This window comes from Xylocopa sonorina, chromosome 4, assembly GCF_050948175.1.
Source record: "Xylocopa sonorina isolate GNS202 chromosome 4, iyXylSono1_principal, whole genome shotgun sequence".
In the NCBI taxonomy this organism is placed as follows: Eukaryota; Metazoa; Arthropoda; class Insecta; order Hymenoptera; family Apidae; genus Xylocopa; species Xylocopa sonorina.
Window position 1 is genome coordinate 5489902 of NC_135196.1, and position 26911 is coordinate 5516812.

Genomic DNA, 26911 nt, shown 5'->3' on the forward strand with positions numbered 1-26911 from the left:
CAGAAAATATACTTTTTTATTTAAGAAATATTTCAAGTATAGAACGTCTATATCTGCCGCAAGATAGTTGAAACAATATTGCGTATTTCTGTAAAATATACTTTTATTATAGAGAAATTATATTTGAGAACTATACTCTCTCTTTCTCTGGAAATTATCCAATATTATTTCAAACTAAAAGCACATGAAATAAAAAAAAGGATTTATTATGATATGATTAACCGATATTTAATATTAACATGTTTTGAGTATAATACACTGAGAGAAAACCTGCAAGCGATTCAGATAGATATTTCATGTACTACGATCTAATATTTAAGCATCTAACAATTTTACTCAACAGATAGTGGAATGAATGAAATATTATTAACGATTACTAGTCGTGAAACTGTAGCGTTGTTATATTGTTTTTATATCAGACAACAGATGGTGAATACTCGTCTTTCGATACGCCTTGATCGCGTAAAATTCGAGAGAAACGCTTTGCAAACTTTTGCACGCAAAGCTCGATTGAAACGATATACGCAAACACAATTACATCGTATAAATACCCGCGTAGTTGCACGACGAGCAATGGTAGCACGTGATTTTCCGCCGTTTAATTTGCGGAAAGCGTAATAATTTAGATGATAAATATTTGTTGACGAATAGATTGCCTTTATGCCTGTCGCGTTTCACACGAAGCGAGCTTCTATGTCCGCATTGTTCATTTTGCCGCGCGTTAAGAACTGCCGACGTGTTGAAAATGCTAGTATAATATGACTAGTACGTGGACGCGTTTCGAAAGTAATATTCAGTTACTGTCAGCTGCAATTGAGATCGAACGTTAAATAGCTTGGATAAGCCGGTTAAATGAGCCCCATATAGTATGCTATTGTTGCGCGAATAGAATTTGATAGAACATACTTGTAATACACGTAATTTTCTCAAACAGTGTGGTTAGAAACGACGATAAGTGGTTCAATGAAGCCTCGATACGGATAGGTTTTAGTCCGGGGTTACTCATGAAATTTTCTATTACTCAATTGTAACATCTGGTTATATTACATTTCTATATCGTATACAAGAATCCATCATTCAATGGATACAGTAGAAATACAGTACCGTTATACGGTACGATTCTTTTCATTTTCGATCGAATAAATTTTGGTAACTTCACGAAAGAAAATTTATGATACCAGCTCGTGTATCATACATATCGCGTATCTTATATATTGATAACAGAAACAGGAAGAACACTCTAATCTCTATTTCCTTAACTTTTAATGCACAAGCGTATAAGATGAAGATCTCTAGTTAACCACCCGACTAATGTTCAGAAAATTCGTATAAAGTATTATGCAACGCACCCCTTCTATCCATTTTGTGTGAAAACGAGGCACTACTGGACGCGTGAAGGGACCTAAGGGACTTAATCGACAGCCGCGTGCCCCAATTTCGATCGATTACCATAAAGGAGGACTCGCGTCGAAGGCTCAGTCGCACGAAACGGGTCGCCGTGGCCCTTTTACCTCGGGCATTTCTAACAAACATCGCCGATCACCGGGGACAGATCAATCTACTTCCGTGGTCGTCGCGACGATCAGCAGAGGTTCCACCCCATTCGCAAAGCAGCCAACCAGGCGTCAGATACTGATCGCGCCGCGGCTCTCTTTTTGCCGGTTAATTCTCTTCCCGTAGCTGTAATCATTATCGAGGCAAATTAGCGACGCTCGATTCGCGTACGGACATTCTGCGTGCAATGAGGGGAACGAGTATGCGCGATTGTATCCGGCGAAAAACGACGCCATGTGCGAAGCTGAGCGTGGGCTAGCTAACGCTCGCGGCACGCGGTCATTAAGCTTAAGTTCGTGTCTCATACTTGTCTCGAAACGATAGTTGCACTCGCTTTACGTAAGTAGTTATTTTGGTCCGTTGATAAGTTAGATATTTACATTGGAAAGTTGCGTCAAAACAGCGAGAAACAGAGTCAGATAGAAATCTCCAGTTATTTAATCCATTGCTATTACTGTAGATACGTTTGATAAAATCGTATGATTGGTATTTGTAGTTGAAGAGTGTAAGCTATGGGTTAGATAAGAAATAGGTCTTTGTAATACTACCACGATTAACTCGAGTAGCGATAGCTGAATTAAGCCAGCTCGTCAGCAAATTAAGTATTTAACCTTAATGCAGTATCGGTAGCTCTTTTAACAAATCATTTTAATGTATAGTTTGATGGATTTATGATATAAATCGTAGCAGAAATTAGAGATTTGATATTTCTTATCACGTTTTATCGCATTCTTCTAGCTGAAATAATTAGTAATAATGGTAGACGCATAAACACGTGTACACGCACATTTAGGGATAATTAACCGCGCGAGGAAAGTTGAAGGGATGAATAATTTGCGAGAAAACCAGCTGGTGTCGAATCAGAGGTGGTCCTGAAAAAATTGATCGCACACGCATGAGTTTCGCGCGCAAAAAAACGTTTCGTCGCGGCAAAAAGTTAATAGGATCACGGGGAAACCTAAGGAAGGTCGTTGGTGAGGTAAAAAACATCGGTAATCGTCGAGACATATTCGACACAGTATGGCGCGTATCAAGATTCCCCTACGGTAGCCCACGGAAATCACATAGTGCCGGCAGGAAATGTAAGGCCTAAACCATGGCGGATAACGGAAACAAGTTTAGGTGGACTCGGCTCGTATCGAATTATATTGTTAGAGAAGTTCACTAGCTTTGCCTAGGTTGCCCAAAAGACGGTGGTTTCAGCGCTGTAACCGCCCCTTCCGGTTCAGAGAATATACAGTTGGAATCTGCCTTTTGATGTCTCGCTTGAAACCATTCCTTTAGAGACATTAAACTCTTACCAATGTTTAAACACTTTTTTAATAATCAGTATACAATTATCTGTACGCAATAGAATTTCCTAAATCTAACGGTATTTCAATGGAAGCTGATAATTTTATTGTAAAGTTAAAATTACACCGTTCAACGCGTTCCATGCGATATTTCCATAATTGAATTCGATTAATGATAAACCAGATATTAATTTTACATTCATACATACCGTGTACTAACAATTGCGGACGATATGTTTTATACATTATGATTTTTCCATTATTAATTCTGTCATATTTGTTCTGTATCAAATGATTCTATCGCGTATGATTGGGGCGTGGTAAAGACAATCGAAACAAAGTAGAGGCCGCGGATAATCTCGAGGACCGAGGGAAAAAAACAGAAGGAGGAAAGAAAGGTCGAAGGAAGGGGGATGATCAAGGGGTATTTGCACATTTTCCAATAAAGTATGATGCGTGCGCGTGGCAAAGGCGAGCGATGGATCGTGTCTTTGCTTGAAACAACAAGGGGCTGTACCGTACGTGGAATTAATACTTCGCTCACACGTGTCTGATTTGTTACTGTCCCCCTTTCGCTTCTGTTTTTATCCCGCGCCATCCTTGTCCACGACTGTTTGTCCGTTCGCCGCGTCTTTCACCCATCTTCCCTGGTCGAACGAGCGTGAACGATAGGAAAACCACGAAAGCAAGCGCTGCGCTCCACCCTGGACAACGTAGCCAGCGATATTTCATCCCGGTTCCCGTGTGCGCGCGTGCACGCACGTGCATCCGTGCACGCGTGTGATGTCGCCCGGAATCAGAAGAGTTAAGAGGCTGGCGGATCGCGGTTTCGTGTCCCCCGCATATTTGTCTTCGCCATCCACTCGACTTTCGCGCTCGTGTTCGCGCGTTAAAACCGGCGACTCGTCGTCGTTGGGGGACTGGGTGCGTGCCTCGGGTTCGATTAAGTGAACAACGACCGGTGGAGTTTTACGATTTCCTTAGAATCCCTTTGACAGCGTGACAGCCACGATATAAATCGACCTCTACTCCCTTCTATCGTGAAAGCTCGTGTTACTTGAATTCGAGCTTCAAGTCGATCGATCGACTTACTATTGGGGCCTGTTACAAGTCTGGTGTGATCATCGAAGGACGTTTAACTGCTCTTTATTTAAATCTTCTTTTCATAATGTTTGAAAATGTTAGGGAATACAGGCGTTGGTAATTTTAAAAATTAATTGAGATATATCTATTCGTTTCTTAATTGGTTTCCTTGGTGCTCGTGTAAAGCGAAATTGTTTGTACGACACCGCATAAGGGCGCAAACGTTTGCCTTCTGGATTGGTCGGTCGATTACTCCGATTATTTGTCTCTTCATCTTAGCTTAATGCGTGATTCACTGCTTTGCATGGCGAACGAGGCACGGGAACAGTTGGTGGCTACATCAAAAACCCGGCGCACTTCAAAGTTGGAGCAGTTCACGACGCAACGTGGAAGGGGTTGGTCGGAGTAATGGAGGGTAAGGAAGAGAAGGAAGGGTGAACGAAAAATAAATGATACCCGAATTAGCGTAATCGTGTGATGGTTTCACGAGGGAGATACTCGCGCACCGAACGGGTATCGCGGGGACGACAAATTGAATTTCGATTTCATTCTGCCGTTTGACGTTCGCCGCCGCGAGAGGAGATTCGCAGATTCGCAGATTGCACGGCTACCAATACTTGCGGAGGAGAACCTTTGGTATCTAAAACACATAGAGCTAGCTGTTATTTTTACAAGTTTTTAGTTACTTAGCAAATTTAACGTGTACTTTGCTTTGGATACTTTCCCTATGTTTCTTATATCATGTACATTTGAACAGTTTTCACAGATTTACACTTTTCCTAAACATCCGTAATTCAGTTATCAGTTTATGCAAGAAATAAATACACGATCATTGCTTCGTTTAATATCGAGTTTAACGAAATGATTAAATCGATAGTTAATACGGATAGCAGAGGGCATTGTATCCGACAGGCATCCATTCGAGTACGGTCGATTCAATTTTTATTTACGCTGTACGAACGCAACACAATCAGAGAAACAGAGGGACAGAGAAAGGGAGACATGTAGCGCAAACTAAGCTCGCTTTGTTAGCGTTCAAACTTCGATGCAGAGCGAAACCGGAATTCTCTAAAACGTGCGCGGCTGATGTTCAGTAATTACAGTACCACGGGCGAGTCACGTACGCAGCAAAGCCGCACGCAAAGGGTTGAATAAAAGATGATGAGCTGATGTTGGCCGAGCCACGGCGATGCCAAACATCCGCGATACCCACTCACTCCCCCACCTGCCACCCCCTGAAAACGTTGGTTAACCCAGTGACAATGCGGAGAGCGAGGTCCATTGTCACCCTCATCGGGCACAAAGGGCTGCCGGCACTTTGTTCGTGCGCGCTTATGTACACTGAGCATGTCACGAGACACATTCCTCTATAATGCAGAAGGTAAATTCAGTTGCACGCGTTTCACGGTACGCTGCAATTTCCCCGTCAGAGATAACTTTCATGACTTTTGCGCGTAAGCGTGAAGCACCGTCGGAGGAGCGAAATGAACGCCGCGGACCTGGCGGGTGGGGGATGGAAATGTGATTCATAACAGTTAGCGATAAGGTGACGGGTCTTAAAACGCGAAATAAGTTGTAAACTTTTCAGCTTCTCGCGATAGCGATTAAATAAAATGGGGTTATTCGTGGGAATGGAGCGCGAAGTTAATTGTTTCTCCAGAAGCGATATAATCGAAACTTGGGAAGAAAAGCTTAAAATAGAATTCTACTCTACAAAAAAAATGCAGTAATCATCGCACGATTTGTACAATCTGTCCCATTTTCACTGAGATTACTGCATGCAAGGGTGTTCGAACGTGAGGCAAAAAACTACGAAATAACGCCTGGAAGAGGAATCTCGTTGACGATTGAAACAATCGAAGAAATTTAAAAAAAAGGAAAAGGAAAAAAAGAAAGAAGGCTAGGAAGAAAATATGGAGTGGAAAGGGGGAGAGAAAGCCAGCAGGTGTCACGTACCTTCCGCAATAATAATTTTTCTAGACCGTTTTCATTTGGCACGGACGTCAGACGCGACGCGCCGTGATCAGTCAAGCGACGTCGGCTTGTGTTTTAGTCTTTAACCCGTTCTGCTTCCAGTAATTAAGACTGGAGTATAAAAAAAGGAGAGAGAGGAAGAGGAAGCGACGGAGGAACGGAGAGATGAGAGGGCGAAGCGAAAGTAGTTTGCGTTGGGCTGAGAGGGGCTGGTGGGGGTGGAAGGAGGGTAGAAATAGAAGAGCATTGAGGGTGGGATTGTAGATGGCACGGGGTGGCCGGAGATAAAGGTGGAGCATCGAAGTGAAAGAAGAAGAGAGAAAGGGAGGAAAGGTGAACGTTGCGAGGCAGCGGTGTAGCGAGGATCGGGGGGGGGGGGGGGCGGGGGCGGGTGTAGGGTTGGGCTGGCTATACGATGACATGCTCCTTTGTTCTGCCCTTTTGCGGAAGACACCGTAGCGAGTAGCATTTGCAAGCACAAAGAGAAATAATGACTAGTCCAGTGTTCAACTAATATTTGCTTCCAACTTTTCCCGAGATTTTTTCTCCGAGAATGCTTCCCTTTGTCACTGGTGAGAGCCGGTGAGACACGACGTTGACGACTCTGGCCCGATTCGGGTTGTCGGAAAAGTGTTCCGGGGCTGGAAACGGGGCGGACGGCGGTGGATCGTCGCATCGTCGCAGAGGAACCGGCCTTAAGATGGCTAGTGTCACCGTCTCCGCTCTGTCGTCTTGTGTGTATACCTTTGGAACAAAGGATCATACTTTTGCCGGCTCGTTGGCTTGGACCCGGCTGCAAACGCGTTCCGTCTCTCTTTTGCATATCTGAGAGACAGCGCACGTACTACAGCTGACTTTTTTCCGTTCGCGCTCGTCTCCTCCTTTTTCTCCCCTCTCTCCTTCTCTGTTATTTTTAGTTTTCTTCTTGTTCCCGGTCTTTCGGCCCTCAGGATTGAAGAAACTTTGCTCCTCTTCTCCGGTGATTTGTTGCAATTCATTCGTTACCGCTAGCAGCCTCTCGTTTTCCGTTTGCCGTCGTCCGTCACTGTTAATTTGTTTTATCTCAACCAGATTTGCGAACGCTTTGCAGACTATTCGAGCGCAAAGAGGAGTTTACAGCGAGTTACTCGACGCTCCGCGGGTAGTTTCTTCCGTGCCTCGACTCTTCTGCGTTATTAAAAACTTGGAATATTATTTACGTATCCCTCTTCCAGCAGCAGCGAATTTTCAGGGGTTTTTCGTGAGGCGGGCACGAAACTCGCGGACTGTGCGTCGGTCGAAGGGTGACCATTGGATCCACCCTATATCTAGTTTAGTGGTCCTGGTTTTTCGAGGGTGGTAGTTGCTGGTCGCAATGGTGGTGGTGAAATCGAGTTAGCCAAATTAACCATGAAATAGACTCCCTCCGCCCTAGTGTCTGTCTATCTCGTCAGCCGCTCGTGTCGTTCGCATCGTTCCACGACCACTAACCAAAGCTAACCAGTCCCGCAGGGCTTTTTAGGGCCGCTGCACGCAGAATTGAAGTATCGGGTCTAAAGGAAACGCAGGAAGCGTTCCGCGTAACGTTTGTCAGGGTATCCCCACGATAATCAACTACTTGCTTCGATCATTGATTATTGGAATAAGTATTTTTTTTTTTACTTTTTAATTAGAACGAGAAATATAACGTATTTAAGTGGACACGTTTCATTTATACGATGATTCAGTGTCATTTAACATAATTGATAGCTCGAGTCAATATTTCCTTATTTCCTTACGTTGTCAGCGGAGATAATTGTAGCTCGAAACAATCCGTAAATTACTTCGAAATAACAAAAAAAGCATAACATATGGCGTATAATTAACAACATTCTCCGCTTGTAACGAGCATTAGTCTTTCCAAAGGGATTACTAACTCGAGCACTGGTTATTTTTAATTATCGCTGTAACCGTTAATTAGCCAAATGGCAACTACTTTGTGTCGTTAGTTGTTCGCGAAAAGAAGATGGCAAAACGAAAAGAAGGAGCGCACGCTGCCCACGCAGTTCAAACGCCCAAGTGAACATCTCTCTGACTTGATTCATGGGCACGATGATCCCATTGACAAATAAGAAGGACGCGGGTCGGCCTTTTTCTCATTAGCGGCACTTTGAACTAACCCGCCCACGTTATGACAAACTAGATTAATTTTCTGTCCAAAAGGGACCGCCTTCCCGATCGTTTGTTACGAAATTTCGTCTGTCAGAAATTGCCACGTTCGCTGGCCGCGACCGCTGGTAAAAAACCGGGCGTTTAACCGATCGCGCTGCAAAACAAAATTGATCCTACGATTTAGAACGATTCTTTGTCGTCGCTTTTTTCTCCCTTTTCCCCGTTGTTTTATTTATTTATTTCTTTTTTTTCCATTCGTCGCTACATTTTTACGTGATCTCGATCAAGTTTTCGTCGTCGAACATGATTGTTTCGATACAACACGGTGCATGCGTTATAAAAAAAAAAAAAAAGGAAAAGGAAAAAACCAACGTAAATTCGAAACCAACGTTTCGAGACAGCAACATTCATCCCCGAATCGCTCTGGCATCGAACTGGTATCGTAATCGATTCGAATCGTCCCTCTCTTCCAATTCGATTACAAAATGATCTGCAAAGTGGTTACAGGATAATCGACGACGAATAACTTGGAATATCGCGTAACACCCGCTACCATCGGTAAGAAATTTCATCGACACGCTGTTTTACGGACGTCCGTGTTCAGTTTTCGTATCGTGTTCTGTGTAACGCGCAGCCAATAACAGAAACTCCGACGAGTGCTCGAAACGTGATTAAACGCACGTTTAAACGACTCTGTCGCGCGTATCTCAACCCTCGCCCTATACCTACCCGTGTACCCTTCCTACGTAGCATTGATTAACTTTGCGCGAGCACATTTCTAGACGCATCGATGCGAGCGTAACGTACGCGCAAAGTCGAGCATCTAGAATAGAAATATCGTAGAGTGGGTCTCCATAGCGGTATAATAAAGTCTACGCGTGTCTACGTTCAGTGGCGGTGGACGTTTTCATTGCAAAAATCGGGATCCGGTTAAAAATATTCAAAGGGTGGGAGCGATGGCCGGAGAGGGGTTTATAACTCACGTCAGGCAGGTAATTAGCCGCTTTTGCCCAGCTGTAATGGACCCGCTAAGGCACTAAGCGAGACCCTTAACTTATTTAAATGAACTGGTAACCCATGTCCATGTCCAACGTGAGCCAGACACGAGGCAATATAGAAAAACCATTTATAAGGGCACTATTCCGGATGCCTAAGATGCTTCTTTTACGTTTTGCTACAGTTTCGACTCCGCAAGCCATCAGGGGATCTATTTTTTCGTGTCGACAGGTACGCAACAAACATGTGCACGCGCGCAGGTTCCTGTCCGTGGTTTGTTTTGCCCCCCGACTGACCAGCTCGCGCTTAAATAGTCGTTTTAATGATCCACCAAAGAAGCAACGAGTGACAACGTGTTCTCTGGTGACTGGAAATTTATTTGTCATCGCGATGGATTTCTATGTTAGGTATTACGTCGTGATTAACTTTCAGCGACCTGTTGGTTGCTTTTCTGAGGTAATTTCTTGGCTTGATCTGTAAATTGGGCGTTGTTAGTCATCGTAGACGAATGTTTGCCAGAACAGCGATGTGATAATGATGTGTAATAACAGTTATGTATGTGAACGATTGATCGAGGAATTAATGAAGGCATTCGAATGAAATCATTTCGTCTGTTATCGGTTGCATAAAAATTTTAATTTACGCCGGCTAATGGCGGAAAAAAGAAAGTACAAAGTGTTCGTTCGCCGAATAATATTTATCTCGTCTTTAAACCGGAGGAGCGCGCTGATTTGTTTTCGATGGAATTTAGGGACGTGTCCAAAGGGCGAATATTGATTTTATGTTCGGCTGTAAAAGTGTGATTTGAATTTTGATTGCGGGCTGGGAGAGATCGCGTAACAGGATAGTGCACGCTTTGCCAGACACACAAGAGCCCTTCAACGAACGCTTACTCGACTGGAAAATTGAAGGAATACACGTTTTAAAGTGGTGAACTTGAAGACCTCCTGACCGAATGGGGTCCTGCGCTTAAAAGAAAAATCTGCGTTTCCTCTGATTCGAAAAAATCAATTTCCCATCCGCGCGATTACACTGCGAGCCGATCGAATCACTTTGAAGAAAATGTGTTTCTCTGTTATTTCTCCTTCATTTTACTAGATTCCTAGATATATCTCTCGTTCGACGCGTGTGCGCAAAAATTATGCAAATAACAGTTCCTGTCGTCGAATTAATTATGGCAACGTATTAAATATTCCAGATCCTGGGTCATCTTTTTTTCCTTGGCTCGATTTAATATTCAGAGTGATTATCAAAATTTTATGCATTTTTAATATGCAAATATAGCGACCGTCACGGCGTAGGCGGTTTTCTAGGTGAATCATCATTTCGTTTGATTACGATCTTCAGCGAGCCGTAATTAGATAATGATACGAGGGCACAGCTTTTATCGTGGAAGCATGCTAATTTCGCTTTTGTTGTAACCCAAGATACCCATAATTTGTGGGAGCATAAAAATAGAGATTAAAATATCATCCTAGATCTCCTTTATTATGGGGATCGGAACTCTAGTTTCCTTTTGTCAACTCACACTTGATAATACGTTAATACGGAACGCGGGTTTTCTTCTACCATTTTCCTAATAACAATTTTGGATACAAGCATTTAATTTGTTTATAATTGCATCGCTAATCGATAAATAAATTAAAACATAATTACGTTTCCCTCGAAAGGTGCGAGTTAATTTTTGATTCGTCGTTTGATCATTTTTAATGAGTCAAGCAGAATATATTTGGGGGGACGAAAAGGGATAAAATTATCCTAATTGATGCTATTGCATTGAGCTACAAATTTGAACGGCGACCAAAGGTTCATCGCGCAATGTCGATCCCGGGGTAAGTTAACGGAATGTTATTTCACTTTGCGTTGCCGCTATAACGGTTGACGCGAGTCACCATTCGTTACGATACCCAAGGCGCATTTCTGGTGCATCAGCATGCAAAACTAATGCAAATAAACGCAACGCGTGTCCAAAACATCATTTCGCTCAAGGATACTGCGTTTATGATGCGCGAAACGTCTCGGTATAGTACCGTTAAACAAACTCGTGCTGCTATCCAACAGAATCTAGCGTATCCGCATATTTTTTCCATGTTCTTTCTCTACATTAGCATAACATTTTATAATACACCGTAATTAAACATTTTTCTAATGAAATAGCAAATCTTTTATTTTCGTTAGTATCCTTGCTTTCATTTTCATTCCTTCACGTATCATAGCTCACTGTAAGACTCTCGACGAGCATCTAAACGTACCTTACATCGTCCAGTTATATATTTTGGTTTTGTTTCTCTATAAAAAGTATCGCAGACAGATGACGTTAATATCGTCCGAAATAATTAGAAAACTTGCCCCAAGTTTCATCCGCGTGTACCCTCCGCCCACGCGGATCTTTCCTTGGCGGGGCTGTTAAATCTATTAAAATCGGTATTTCATTTAGCCAGCCGCGGCGGCGCTCGGTCCCGAAGTGAAAATCTGCTCTCTCGTGCATACATACATCAAGTTTGCCCGAGAGGGCCGGCTGAAACGGGCAGGCGCAATGTCGTTAAACAAACTCGTAACACGGACGAGCTAGCTGTTAATGCGATCATTCGCGGTTCGATCGGCGCACACCCGTCTAACGATCCTTTCAAACACCTCAGCCTCGTTGAAATTCAACCACCGATGGGGGCCCCGCCGTCCTGCGTTTTTTCCGTGCCCGGCCGTGGCCCGTCGTCCCACCGCATCATCCCCTGTCCCCTTTTTCGACGCTCGTTCGCCTCCTTTTTCGCTCTCTTAATATCTCGTGGCTCCAATTAGTTCTGAACCGTCGGACCGTCCCGATTGTCCGTCCGTCCATCCCCGTGTCTGTCCATCCATTCCGTTCTTGGTGCCGTTTGCACACCGGTGCGTTGCGCGCTGCGTTCCTCTCGTCCCGTTGCCTCGGCTCGTTCGTATCCCTCAGCTTCATTAAGAAACGGTAATGCGTTTTGTTTCTCTTTTACGCTCTCCTCTCTCCCGAAGGGGAACGAGCTAGGGACTCTTTTAATAATCCCGCAGCACGCTCAGAGATTTATTATTTTCGGACTACGTTGCTGGATAAGTCCATATGGCTGCCGCTCTCTCTCTCTCTCTCTCTCTCTCACCCTCGCCCACCCCATTTTCTACCCTCCTCCTCTTTTGTCCCTCTTCCTCTGTTTCAGCGACGAACGACGACTTTTACCTTTTTTTACCACTCTCTTCTCCTTTTCTTCCTCACCCTTGGCTTGCAACCGCGTCCGTCGGTCGGTTCGCGAACTTCTGTATAGGGTGACCTAATAGCAAACCGCTCTCGAACTTACTTGGAGCCGTCGCTGCGTCCGTACGGTCCGTCTCGATCTACTTTCGCCGCGAGACGATCGTGAGAGCCGACGAACTGCTTTTGCTGCCGAAAGACTCGCAAACGAAAGGATCTACGCTCGGTGAACGGCTAGACGAAGATGCGTCTAGAATGCGAACGGGGTTAATATCAACGTGTTTCGCGAGCAGCAGAAGTTCAACAAACTAATAAATTATAACTTGTTTCGCGTCAACGTTATTTATGATTGCTGCGATAGAGCGACTCGGTTCCTGGCGAGGCTATCCTTGATTTTAATAGTCGGGTTGGTACGGTTGGACAGTCGTTTTCAACACTTTCCTTTGGCATCTGTAATTCCTCGCATTCTTCGCGTTTTATCGAAATTACTAAGTTCAATGAGTTAAGATACACAAGTAAGGTTGTTTTTTCGTAAAGTAAGAAAATGAAAGGAAAAATAGGCATAGTCAGTCAGACTACGGCGGCCCGATCGAGCCAGAACGACGCTCCGCTCGTTCAGTTATAATTCTTAAGGGACGTGTAGCTATAAGCATATTCCGGTCCTTTGATTTAACGAGGTGTGGTGTCGGTTATACTATAAACGGTACATCGGAGCGCCTATAAACCAAACGGGCGAGTCGGTAAATTAGGAACTGAGACCTCTCTAAGGAAGCCCCTAAAAATACAATTAACGAGTCGTTTAACGGATATACCTGGCGTAGCTCGCTATTCCCGAAGATGGGTCAGCATCCGTGCAAAATGATCGAAACTGATTTTTCTCCGGTGCATCGTCTGGCGGACCACTGGGTCCACCTTCCACGAGAGCGCAATATAAAATTGAATTTCTAACTTCTTTTTATTAAATCTCCTCTTCTTAACCAAAGGCACAACATAAAATAACTACATCTTGTAAAAGCCAATCACCATTTAATAATCTTGAATACAGTAAAAAATATTAGATGGACGAAATCTGCGCAACTCACGCATATCGATTGATAATACCGTTTAAAGTAATTGCTCATGTAAGTTGTACTGAATTTATATCAACAGCCATTTAATGGAAAAAAGGACCGACACAATGGTAATTGCTCGTAATTATTATTCAAATTGAAGATCGATTCGTGATAATTCATTGCCGGGCAATAAACTTGCGGTTAATGCAATTGATCTTCTGTGTGCTCGTTAACTGTATGCACCGGAGGATTGGAAAGTGACCGGCGCGATTATCCTGGAACTATTCACAGACGCGTCAAGTAGAAAAGAGTAAACACGATTAATCGCGGGCATCGATAATTTTCTCAACGACAGCGTCGTCTAAGCAGTAAATTACGAGTCGCGTGGTTTAATATTGTGTCCATAGCGCGGGCAGCGAATATAATCCACGATAAATCACCGGGAGAATCTGTGGCTTAATGAGTTTTTAGTGGCGGGTTTCACCGACCGTGATTCATTTTGTTTTTTAATCAATTCCTTAACGCTCCGCGCTCGGATACAACTTGGAGGGAGCTCGCCTCGCTACCGCTCCCCGATCCGTTCCAATATTCGACCAACTTACGTTTTCATCGGTTCATTTCGTTGCTCTTAATTAATTTCGATATCGTTAACGATGATTACTTCGCCCACCTGCGATATTTTCCTGGAAATCGAACGGCGTGGAAATTTATCCTTTCGCGTCGTGTCTGTTCCTCGTCGGAAGTTCGAATCTTATCATCGCGATCATAATTATCATCGGATAATTAAAGCGTTATCGATAAGTGCCACTCTAAAGACACAGTTATGATTAAATTTATCAATATTTCTCGATAGTCAAAGATGTTGGTACATTTCCAACGAATCCCTTTTCTACGTGGCCAACGAATCCAAATGACGAATTAAAACGTGCTCCATTTTTGTTTGTTCGTTTAAAAATGAACGTTTCATCGTCGAAGGGCTTGATTTCAACGAGTATGAATTTGATCGCAAAGTGTAATCTCTCAAATGAACGTTCTCCGTTAATTTAAACAATTCCACGCTCGTACACGGTAATCGTACCATTCTCCGACTTTGCGTTGTTATTTCATTCTATTATTGAATTCGTATAACGCGCTCGCTGTTTTGTTACACTGAATCAATATCGTGAAAACAGTCTGGCGTGGGTACACAATGGCCGAGCAAATTCGCATCGCGATGTCGATCGCTCGACGAATCTCTGAGAAAGAAATCTCGATCGGCGGTTCTCGTATAATCGCGCGCGTTCGCTCGCGCGTCGCTTCAGAAAGCAACGGGCCAGGGTAAACATAATTACGCGAAAAACAGCCGGGATTATTTATGCAACGATTTACTCTCGTTAGACGTCTGGGAACTCTGTAGAGAGAGCGCGTTTTGCATCGCGTGGTAACACCGGTAAATTGTGTATCGCGGCTGGCCGCGGCAACAAAAGCGTAATATCGCAGTAATCAAAACGAAGAGAAATATAACGCGGCTGTTACAAAGAGCCGGGAAGACCTTCTATACGGGAACGCGGGGCATTGTAGGAGCCACAAAGGGTTTCCAAGACACGGGGAAATTTCGAAATTCAAAGTGGCGAGAAAAGGTCCGCGGTAACCGGTTTCCTGCTCGCTTCTGCAAACAATCAAATATTAAATTATCAAATAAAGCGCCAGTCCGGACGGAGTATTACGCGCGCGCGTTCGCATTAATACCGTTAATATTTAGAGGAAGCGCCTACGTAACGAAGCCCGCGTCTCAGGGGTGGTAGCACGAAGAATTTGTAACGGGGGCAGAACGAGCGGGGCATAGTTTCATGCGCGTTATAAATACAAATACGAGAGGATCCGAGAGAGGCGGGTGGCGCGATGCACGGGACGCGGGGTATGTGAAAAGGGTAGAAAGAGAGGCTGGCGAAGGTGTCGGTGCCGAGGCCCTGCGGGATACGACCCCCGTGGTGAGCACACGACTCCCGAAAGAGCCTCCGTTTGGGAATCGCGCCTGCTCGTCCGGTCAAGTCAACCTGTCTCACCCACCGAGTCAATCCTCTCGACGCGGTGGCCAAAATCGATGAAGAATGTCCCACGAAACAATTCTATAGGGTACGCGTCTCCTTTCCTGTATAATAATTTTTTTAAAATCAAATTACGGTATTTGTTTGCATATTTTTCTTTGAGCTGCAGATACGTAGGCTTGTTACGAGAAGAGGCAGGCTCATGGAAAATCATTTTCCATTAAAGACTGTATTTATAATTAAAGTTGGTCAACAGCAATTTTTTCTGATATTCGAAGGAGAATTTAGAAATATCATCGCGACGTTTGCGAGGAACACCCTGTACATTAGAATCACTGTTATTTAGCCAGCGATATATCAGTTTTGTACGAGCCACGGGTTTGCCCCGTCGCGGTTTAGTGTTTGCGTTTTCTGTCACGGTTAGTGTTCGTTCGCGGGCGTATTTCCTATCCAGAACCATAGCTGCCGGTGAAAAGAAATTCTACGGGCAGTGGTGGAAGCTACGTTTGCGCGCGGCGCGCGAGCATTGTTCGCGGTGGAATTTTCTCGGATCACGGTGAACGATCCCAGGCGAAATTGTGCCATTAAGATCGGAGATAACGGGAATTGATAGCAATAAATCAGCCGGATCGGTAATTGTTGTCCATTGAGTCTATTGTAAATAATTGCAATTACCGGCGTGACTGATTTATGTTTACATTAAGCCACGTGCGAGTTGGTTAAACGCGTGGGACGCCCGGATGGAATTTTGTGTAAGAACGTTATCATCGAAATTTCGATCGCACCGTTTGCTTTCGAACGCGGTCGAATCGAAATGCAGCTCGAAATTATTCTATTTGCTATGTAACGCAAGCTGAATGAATACATCCACAACGATTTATGCAGGAATCTATCAGATTAACCCCGTAGGAAGTAAAACTGACGACAGTTTAATCAATTCCAAATCGTCAACTTATCACTATCACTTTGCAATTTTTTTTAAATTACCTGTTAAAATACCTGTTACGTTAATACTTACGGTCAACATACCCTGAGGTACAGTTCCAGCGAAAAAAAGGCCGAAGAAATCGTTTAACGAAACCATAACTAATAAACCAACAAGTTGGCCAGCTAAAAATCCTTTCGTCGTAAACTCGGTTTCACGGGCACAAAGTTGCTATGACGGGGCGCGATGATGAAAGCAAGAAATCAACGGGGCGAATGCGGTCGAATCGAAATGCAGCTCGAAATTATTCTATTTGCTATGTAACGCAAGCTAAATGAATACATTCACAACGATTTATGCAGGAATCTATCAGATTAACCCCCGCAGAAGTAAAACTGACGACAGTTTAATCAATTCTCTGCAATTTTTTTTAAATTACGTGTTAAAATACCTGTTACGTTAATTCTTACGGTCAACATACCCCGAGGTACAGTTCCAGCGAAAAAAAGGTCGAAGAAATCGTTTAACGAAACCATAACTAATAAACCAACAAGTTGGCCAGCTAAAAATCCTTTCGTCGTAAACTCGGTTTCACGGGCACAAAGTTGCTACGACGGGGCGCGATGATGAAAGCAAGAAATCAACGGGGCGAACGCGGCTACAGCCGCTCTCGTCGAAAGACGGATCTATTAAGGCTGCGCCGGCCGGGGCCACGGTACCGGGGTTAGACCTGTAATTAACCGGTAGCTCTTTTACTCGCGAGAGAGCGTACAACTGGCCGTTTAACGGTCTACTTTTATTGGTCGCTTATTGGTTATTTTTGGGGCCGCAGCGTAGCCCTGGGCGCCGACCGCCCCTGGGCGTCGCGTCTCTACCGTGTAACCGGAAGCCGGAAGTAGCCCACGGAGATCGTTCACGGATAATGGAAAGTATCGTTTTGCACGCTGACACTTAATACTTAACCGGTGGTGGGGGGTCGCGATTCGAATATCGAATTTGGCAGTGATTACGGACCGCGAGTTAATGGATCGTACGGTCGCTGGTATATTACACATTCGTCGCGAGGAAACGCGCGTTCCTCCTCGTCGTTTTCAGCCAACTTTTTCTCCTTTACCTCGAAAAGCGTTCTCGATGAATGGTAGCGTGTATTTGATTATTTCATCAAACGATTCGTTCGCTGGGACACTTATTTCGCGCGTATTAAACCAACATCGGTTCGCGTGTCATTTCAACTAGGCGCGCGCCACGGGCTCAAGGGGTTGTTATCGAACACGCGAGCGAACGAACGAATAATAGCGACTCAATTTATTTTTCCTTCCCGCGTACGTTTCTATTGTATATATCGAATGGTTTTTTAATCCGTTGATTCTATGATTCGATACGCGATGCTCGAATTTACCAGCGCGCGTACGCGTTCGAGTGGATTTTAATCGGGTCTGTCGGGAGCTTCGGCGGGTGGAATTAATTTCTCGCGGCCGCTGCCGCGCCGATAAACGATCAATAACGGCGAAACGAAGCTTTCGCTAATAAAATCCATTATGCATGTATCTATGCCGAAGAAAATCAGCTAACCTAAATTGGATCAGCCCGTCGGTTCTCCGCGCTGGGCGCGCGTTGGCCTACGTACTCGAGGCCCGGGCTCCACGCTTTCTACCCGCGAGTGAAGGGTCAGCGTAACAAAAGTGAAGCTTACAGTATCATGATTTTAGCTTCGCACGTGCCCAACGAGCCCGTTTTGTTCGCCACGCGAACTGCACTCCAGTCTGTGTACATATTACCCGTTGTTTATTAGACGGCACTATTAAGCGCACTCCACCGCCCGCTCGAGTTCTCGAGTGCTCTCTTACCACGCGCTAGCCGATTTCCGAACCGGGAGTATCGGCCGCTGTCAGCCGTGCCCGGCCTTTTGATTAATTAATCGCTCGAAATGATGAATATCCCTCCGCTCGGTGGGCGTTTTTGTTTGATGTTTACTGTAATCTGTCTATCCAGCGTTGCGTTGCATTTTTCACGACGTCGTGAAGATCGTATCGCACGTGACAGAATTGCGAGTCGGTTGCGTTTGGACACGCGACGCTTTTTATCTCTCGTTCACGGAAGTTTGCTATCTCTTCGAACAATTGCATTTGGCGCTAATAAGTGACGGGGATAGACGCGAGAACTAGCTGCGCTAACTGGAAAAATGGTAACTAGAATTTGTTCGATGTTAATAAGCAGGCACGCGTAGTAGATAGTTTTTTAAATTGAACAGCGAGCCTCTGTACAAAGTAGAAGTTTAGTATGATCGAAGGTTTCGCGGTTGAACGGTTTTTTGCAACTATTATCCGGTTCGAGGGCCGCAACGGCGAGGCTCAAGATTATACGCAATTAACGCCATAACGACCGCCTTGGTCAAATTGGATTATTTTTTTCCGGCAACGTTTCAATCAAGCCCGTCAACGTCCCCTTGAGCTATATCGAAAGATTCGACCCTGCAATTACTTTGCTAATTAAATCACGATCGCTTCCGCGGCAGATGTTTCGTCGGTCAACGACTGGTAGTGAAAAATTGCTGGAAAGCAATTCGCGCAGTGAATCTTGCCAGACTCGATACGTATTTATGTTTACCATCGACATTCGTTCGTTCTTTTTCGTTCAAACACCACACTTTCGCGTGATCCGCTCCATCTTATCCTTCTAGTATTCGCGCTATTTAACATAACACACATAAACGATCGATCATCGCAACACGTCGTTTTAATAGGAAATTAAGGAACAGAAACAGGAGCACGTGTGGCGATGTGATTAACGGATCGGATAAAAGGCACGATCGATACGTATGACCAACAGTCGCAAGTATTTTTACGCGTTACTCGTTATGAACATTGCTCGTTCATATTTCACTTTAATTACATTAAAGCCCAGCCGTATGCACCGGTTTTACCGAAGAACGCATACGTTTTCAAATGTCCCTGCCACGTAAACGGAACAACCAGACCTTATCAATGCGCAGCGAGCGTAATTTGTTACGAGTCGTTACGAGCGTGTCCAGTTAAAGGACAAGTAGCACACGTTAGCCCACGAAACTGACAATTATCCTCGCCTCCTTATCGCGGCGCGGTATCTGCATCCGCAACAGTTACATTTTCCACGCTCGTTTTAATAGCATTCTCATATGCCGCCCGTCTTATTTATGCAGCCCGTTCCAACCTGCGAGATGTATTCCGCCTTTCTGGCTGCTCGTGTCCCTCCCAAACCCTCGAGCCCTTTGCTCGTCGATCCTCCTTTTCCTCCTTCTTTCACCGCTCAGTTTTCTCTCGTTTCCTTTTTCTAGTCGTCGACTAGCGCGGTGAAGAGAGCGTGCAGTATCTTTTGAAACGCGCGATGCAATCGTATCAAGGGGGTAGTTTTTCGATAATATGTAATAACATTACTTGCATAAAAATTTCATATTGAATTGAACAGAATAATACTGTAACGTTAAGTTAGAGATTATTTTGAAACTTTTGAACTCGATAGAAAATGGTACCTTCAGCTGAAAAATTGAGGTTTGCATTTTCGATTCTTTTTTGGACGTAGAATAACTCTCTAGTTGGTCGCGTCATTGGACCCAGAATACTTTGTATACGCCCGCTAGGATGCCGTTCCTCGGAAGAAACCCAAAACTGATGGTTAATTATATTCGTCCCGCAACTGAACGCGGACTCTCGAGCGCTAGGGGTCTTTTTTAGTTTGCGGCACGCGCCTCGCCACGTGGCGTCGCCGTGGACCACGTGAAGAGGAAACGAGCAGCCAGCCGAAGGCTTATCCCCGTCCCGAGTTAGTGTTACCGATATGCGGAGGAGCACGTGGAAGCCTCTTCATCGGCGGAAAAGACGCACGCACGACGAGCTCGAAGAGGAGCGCTGTTAGCCCATTTATCGCCCCGTGAGATCGAGAACAATGAGGCAGCGTTGAAACGATGCAGCGTGCGAATCGTGGGCTCTCGACAGGTTTTTTCAATTTCATTTCGAACATCGATGATATGTTCTTTCAGTGCAAACGGGGGTTTGATGAAAAAAAGGCACTTTTTCTCATATCTTCCAATATGCTCGACTGTATTTGATTTGAAAATTGATTTGTTTGCCAGCAGGCTACCTGTAAATGTTTAAGTTTTTTCTTGAACCAATGTTTGGAATCGAACAATCCTCAATACCCAATAAGGGTAGGAAAAAGTTGTTTGAAATCTGTATTTACAAGTGATACACGGCGAGAGAGGGATCCATGTAGAAACTAGAACGCGTTTAACGCGTGTTTTCGCAATCTCCACCATAATAGGATGCGTATCATAGCAAATGCTGCTCGGGGCGTATTTGCTCCAGCAAGTTTCTAATATAACCAGTCCTTGTTTCATAATTACCGTTAAGTATCGACGGTTTAGTTAACGAAAAAGTATTGGGACGCGAGTCACGTTAGGAGTTGTGTACATACAAGCTGAAATGGAGATTGAATTTCATTTAAATCCATTGATTGCCGTTTCATTGGCGCGTGACGGTACCCGCTGAGCGAGCAAGGAAATACCAAGGTCCTGTAATGACTCTCACCTTCAACTTGCAAAGAGCAAGGGAAAGGGACGCGGTTGCGAGGTAACGCGGAACCAGTCACCAGGACGAGCGAAATGTCTTCATGATTATCAATATGGCCACCAAACTGGCTAACCACCGCGGGAATTATAAACAACTAACACGAGTTAACGCGAGTCTATCGAGCGCAGGGTTAATTAAAATTCACGACATCAACGAGTTTGTCGCCGCCAGTCTCGAACGTCGTCGATCTTCAACCCGCGCACCCATCGCGTTTAAAAAGAACAGGAACGACGGCCACCGCGTTCTCCATTTTGGTTCGAGGTGATCGCCGGCGAGCGAGGAATTATCCCTCGTGTAAAGGCGCGCGATCGATCGATTTACATTTTAAAATGCGCTCGACGCACCTCCCTTTCAAAATGTGATACAATGATGTATTTCATTATTAAGCCTCGCTTCTCTCCAACCCAAAAATTACACATTCTCGAGGACCACGTTCTACGTTCTCCCGTGGCATTACGAGTCATGATGCGCACGATTATACGCGCAGAGGATCGTACGGCGGCCCGTTCGATTTCCTCGGGCGACGGAATTCGAACGCGGCTGGTCCTGGTTCGACGATCGTCGTTTCGATGGTATTCCCGTGGTATTGCCTTCTTTTGACGCGATACGTCTCGAGCGAACCCTCGAAAAGGGTTGGCTCTGCGCCTCGGTACGGACGCGAGAGGCCTAAATGGTAGCTCGCAAAACTATGCGAAACGGTTGTCCCGCAGCTAAATGCGCTTCGTGGCGCGCGTGGGATTTGAGACAGCTGCGCGTCCACCCGGGACAATTAATATGAATTATGATAAACAGAATACAGCGGACCCACTGAAAGGGATCATCCGTGGGAGTCGCGCATTCGAAGGCAGCCGAGCATAGAAACCCCGAATTCGCCCCCGGGAGTATACGAACATTTCTGCGCTCATTTTTGCGGACACAGCACAGCCTCGCAGCTGGTCCCTTTCGCGAAAAAATGGCACTCTTTCCTTCATTCTGGTTTTTCGAGGTTTCGTTCGAATCGCGCGTTGCGTTAAATTATGGATAGCTTAACGGGGTGGAAAAATTTAATTAGAACGATGCCTTTAATATTAATAAATGGTTCACGCGTTTACCATAAACGATACAGTTTATAGAATTTAGGTCTCCTAGGCAATTTGTCAACGACGCGAGACGTCTAAAGCTTGTAATTATGAATGCTGCGAAACAGGCGCGCACGAGTGTCTATCGATTGAAGCGTGCATTTCCATTTGCCCCGTGGCAGCAATGTTCCCGTGTACCTTTTTACCCGCAGCAGACCCGCAGGTGCTCCGCTGCCCTGTAAACGTCAAGTAGACAGTATTGCATTTATACGAGGATATCGGCTAATTTACCACGTCATCGAGTAAATTTATAGCGAGCTACTTCGATTTGTCGTTAGATCCAGCTGAGAATCCTGGACAATTTAATGATAACAATTTCTCTTGACTTAAGCATCGAAACGTTCTGTTTTAAAAAAATTATTTATTCTTCGCGTAGGAAACATTGTAACGCCCACGATATGGAAATGGGGGAGTGTTTCAATATTTCAATTAAGGGAGGGAGAGAAAGATTATTACTTGGCGCAATAAGTATAGCGTAGAGCCATTTACATGAATTATACAAATTTTCACGTCACGCCCCGAAATGAAATCCCTGAAAGTTGAGCCGGCAAGCTGCGGCTACGTCGCGTAACGCTTTAATTAGCGTTACCAGGTGGAAATCAGCGGGGCAAATCTGCGGCGGGTAACCACGCGGTCGAATCCGTCGGCACGCATTCGATCGGTGCTCGCTGGCTCGTCACCCATTTCGCGTTAACTTCTTCCACGCGACACGCCCCCGCTCTGAAAATGGCTTCCGAGACTTATTAGCTGTTGCAATTTCCTTCTAATTGCATCATTGTACCGCCAATCCTGGGTACGCGTAATTACAGAGATCGCCGTTGCAATTTTCGCGCCGCCCTTCCTACCGTCGAACGAAAACGTTTCCAGGCACGAAACTTTGCCGCGTAATACTGTACCTACGCTGATCGATCCGGTAATTGACACTTTAATTAATTTACTTTCGCATTTGATATTTAAATTTAATTTTTTGCCTCGTTACTGCTCCATTACCGATACATTAATTAGGCGTGACAATACGGTTACCCGTGATTTATACGCGATATATTGCGTTCAGTGTTTTTTTCTTGTGTTTTTAATTAATATACACGCGGTTACACGTTACCCCCGTGGCACTGGTCGTTTATTCATTTTTCATTTGGTTTTTAAATTACACGTCTCGCGCTTGCTCCAAAAATTGCCACATTAATTAAACGTCTACGCGTCCACCTTTCGAGATTCGAACACAAAGCTGATCGTGTGCTAAATTTCTAAGCGAAAACCGTTCGAACGTAAATTCTTGCGATTTTTCGAAACAACCTCTCCGCGAATTCGTCAGCCATCCGTGCAGCTGCCGGTCGACCGATGTGAAAGTTAGATCGTTTCGAGGAAGTTACCTCGTCTGGCCGATTACCAGATACCGAACAATGTTACTCGCTCGATTATCGATCACGTTATCGATCCACCGTCGAGCGCGCGGAATCATTAAGATTCCTGAACAAAGACGCGCCGATTAACTCCAACAATCGTCGATCGATACGCCGCGCAGATAAGGCCCTACACTCGTTATTATTCGGTAATAACTTTTATACCGTTTCGAACGGCACGTCGCACCACGCACAAAGACACACATACAATCCGTTAAATACAATAATCGATCGACTCAGACGGGCAAACATACTGATTATTGTTATCAGTCGGAACACTTGGGTGCATCTTGGGTGGTGTTGCGCCGATCGTAGATTCCATCGAACGCGAATTATCAGTAGACCTGTTATTCGTCTCAAAAATGGTGCCATCCTCGCGGCTAGATTTTTCGCATGCGACAGTTCGCGAATCCTGACTATGCGCCACGTTCGACTAGCTTTCGAAATCCGTCTGATAGCATTGTAAAATCGCTAGAGCAGTGTTCGACGTTCGTACGCGTGGTTACGGATCAGATTGGTAAAGTGTCGAGGAAAAGGAGAGGCTTCAATTCCAAAAACTGTCAGTCGCAGATAAACATCTGTAATGGAAGCACAGGGTGGTTACCAATGCGCGGTGGTGGCGATCGGCAAGTTTCCGGACGCGACGGAACGATAGAGAGAGGGAGAGTGAGAGAGCGTTTCTGGCCCGCTGGTTGGGTAGCCGATAGATGAAAATTAATACCCGTAACGGGAGAGGAGCTTTGGTAAACGACGAGTTCAATATTTCGAGAGACAAATCGTTTGACATGTAGGTAGAGCGGTGGGCTCGCGAACGGCCGTTCACCTGTCGATTCGGGGATTCGCTCTCTGTCGAAACGCAGCTGACAAAATAATTAGTTTCCAAGGCTCGTGCACGTGAATGGACGAGGATTCTCTATCTCTCGGAATCGCGTGCACACCGGAATCGCTCAAAAATCGCGCTCTATCCACCTGTCAACGGATGCGTTATGAACATGTCGCGCGGGGCCGGGGCTCACCCTCGAGGGCCTCGACGAGGAGCGCCTTTTTCGCTGGGAATTAGACGGTTTAATTTTTATAACGTCGCCTGGTGACGTTTCGAAATATATTGCGCTCGTCACGGCCACGGGAAGACGGAACGATTATTATTCGCGTTACCTTTTCGCATTTAGATTGGCTGTATGTACCTGCAAACGCGCGTCGCGTTCCTGACATTCATCTGGCTTCTGATATTAATCATCGTCGATAATAAATTAGCGTGCCATTTTTGTCCCGGAAACCTTCGTAATCGGACGTATCATCGCTTCGCAGAGTGACAAAGTCTCTTTAGAGAATGAGTGAACGTATAAGCAACACGTACGAGTGCAAATTTTACGCAAATTTTTGTCCACTTGACGTTTCCATGTTGCTCGTACACTTTGCACGAGAGATTTCGCCAATTATGGCGCTTTTCAGCGGAACGCGAGGCACATCGTTCAAACGTGATAGAGCAAATTGATCATCGCGATCGATACGTAAACCCTTTGTATCCGTGCGCCGCGGACGATTAAAAATAATTTCTCTATCGAATAACTGTCTATTAATTGGAAAGCTCGAATTATCGTCGGTGCCGATAAATCTTTTGCCCGTAAAATAGAGTGAACCGTCGAGGGTGACTCGTTGGTTAATTGTACAATCTAAACGATCGATCGGAAGTTGGTTAACTCGTAGATAGCAATTACGTGGCATTAAATTATAATAAATTGATTCGCCCGCTATCTTTCCCTTAATCTTGTACCGAGCATTTAATGGCGGGATTTAACACCGTGCACGTAGTCGTGATTAGGGATTTACTTTTCAAATGTCACGAGTGACGAAATGCAACGGAAGCTGTGCATTTTCTATACCGTCGTGTAACAGTTTAACGACGATTTCAGACTGAAAAAGTAAGTCAGATCGTAACTGATATCCTGTACTTGCTTCGTCGATTGTTCAACTCTTTTTGGAGGATGCGAGTCGTTACTCGTAGTGCTTTATGCGCGTGAACGATTCTTAAAAATCGTGCAGACACAACAACATACCAAAATATTGATAACAGCAATGGCGGTTCGAGTAATGTTCTATATATCTGTGACATTTACGTATCGTCGATGAGCGAGTTCAGATTAGATATCGATAGCTTCCATTAGTTCTAATCCGTTACGACATGTTTCGAAACGATACGTATCGTTATCTTGAAAATCTTGCCCCGTTTCGTTATCATTCTATTATATTGCTCGGATATCGAGCGAGCAACTTACAGCGATCGTTACTATCGAGCTGTCGAATCAAATTATAGAATCCTAATCCCGTGCGTGTATCAGTTTTTGTCCCACTCGAGATTCTGATTGCGAAACGTTGATTCTGTACAGGGCTTCGGAAAGATTCGATTAATCGTTAACGGCCCGATTAAGTGCTCTATCGTGTCGATCGTATCTCGCTCGAGTAGTCTAGTGCCATAAGCATCGTAGTAGTAGTAGCGTTAATACGCTTCCTAGTACCGCGTTTTGGTAAAATGCTTGCGCTCGAGCAGCTTTTATTTGCCCGTTTCGATATCATTTATTATTAACATGGCTAGTTTTAATACGTATCGTGAATTTTACGATCGACCATAAAATCGTACCTTTTCATAAATGACTGGATGCTTGTACCGGAGTAATGCCTTCTCGTAGCAGGGCAGTACTGCTCGTTGTCCGTCGAACCAGTTAATAATAATTAACCACCATTCCCGATGGTAACCGATCGTTCACGAGGAACTGTAATTGGCCATAATAATAGCAAAGAACGCGGGAACGAGGCCGGCTAGGCATGCTCGTTGAAATCTCAGCCGTTTCGCGTTAGCTTTATAGATAATTTTGTCCCATGCGACGGTAAAAAATACCGTGTGCAATGCGGATTCGAGGGTAGTTCCAGGCTGGACACGGGGCTGATAGCTCCGGGCTGATAGATGTCGGCTAATTATGTGCCAGAGGAGCCCTGGCCGCGTCCGGCCAGGAAGAGGACCCTCGCTTGCATTCTTTCCACGGCCCAGACGTCGCGGACGACCACCCATTGACAATAAAATCTTGCGCCCGTTCCTCAAAGAGAGATCACGCCCAAAACGATTGCCTCCGCGCTTTATGGGGCCCCGCGCGAAATTGTCCGCGCTCGCGCGCTCCTGTCATTAGGGACACTCGCACTTTCTCTCTATCGTTATTCTCTTTCGATTACGATAACGGCTCGCAGTGAGAGTAATTAGAGTGGACTCGATTACGCCTCGATAAAATTGTCTCTCAAGTATTTCTCTTTTATCATCGCCTCTACCCTCTTTCAGATCGAACGCTTCGATAGCTCTTACGCGAGTTCACTCGCACTTTGTACAGAAATGAATCTCTTGTATCTGTTATCCAAGATAGTTGGTAGTGGAAAAAGAGCAAACGCGATGTCCCTCGAACTTTACCTACACGATATTACCTCGTTCGAAAACGATTATCGCAATAATCGACCATCGACTGCATCGTTCCTTGCATTGCGTCGTTCGTAACTTC

At 44.9% G+C, this 26911-nt stretch overlaps 1 protein-coding gene across 1 annotated transcript in view; it reads left to right on the plus strand.

Annotated features, from left to right (window-relative positions):
• Tfap-2 (transcription factor AP-2) overlaps positions 1 to 26911 on the plus strand; it is a 215029-nt gene that overhangs the window by 2377 nt on the left and 185741 nt on the right. The window lies entirely within an intron of this gene.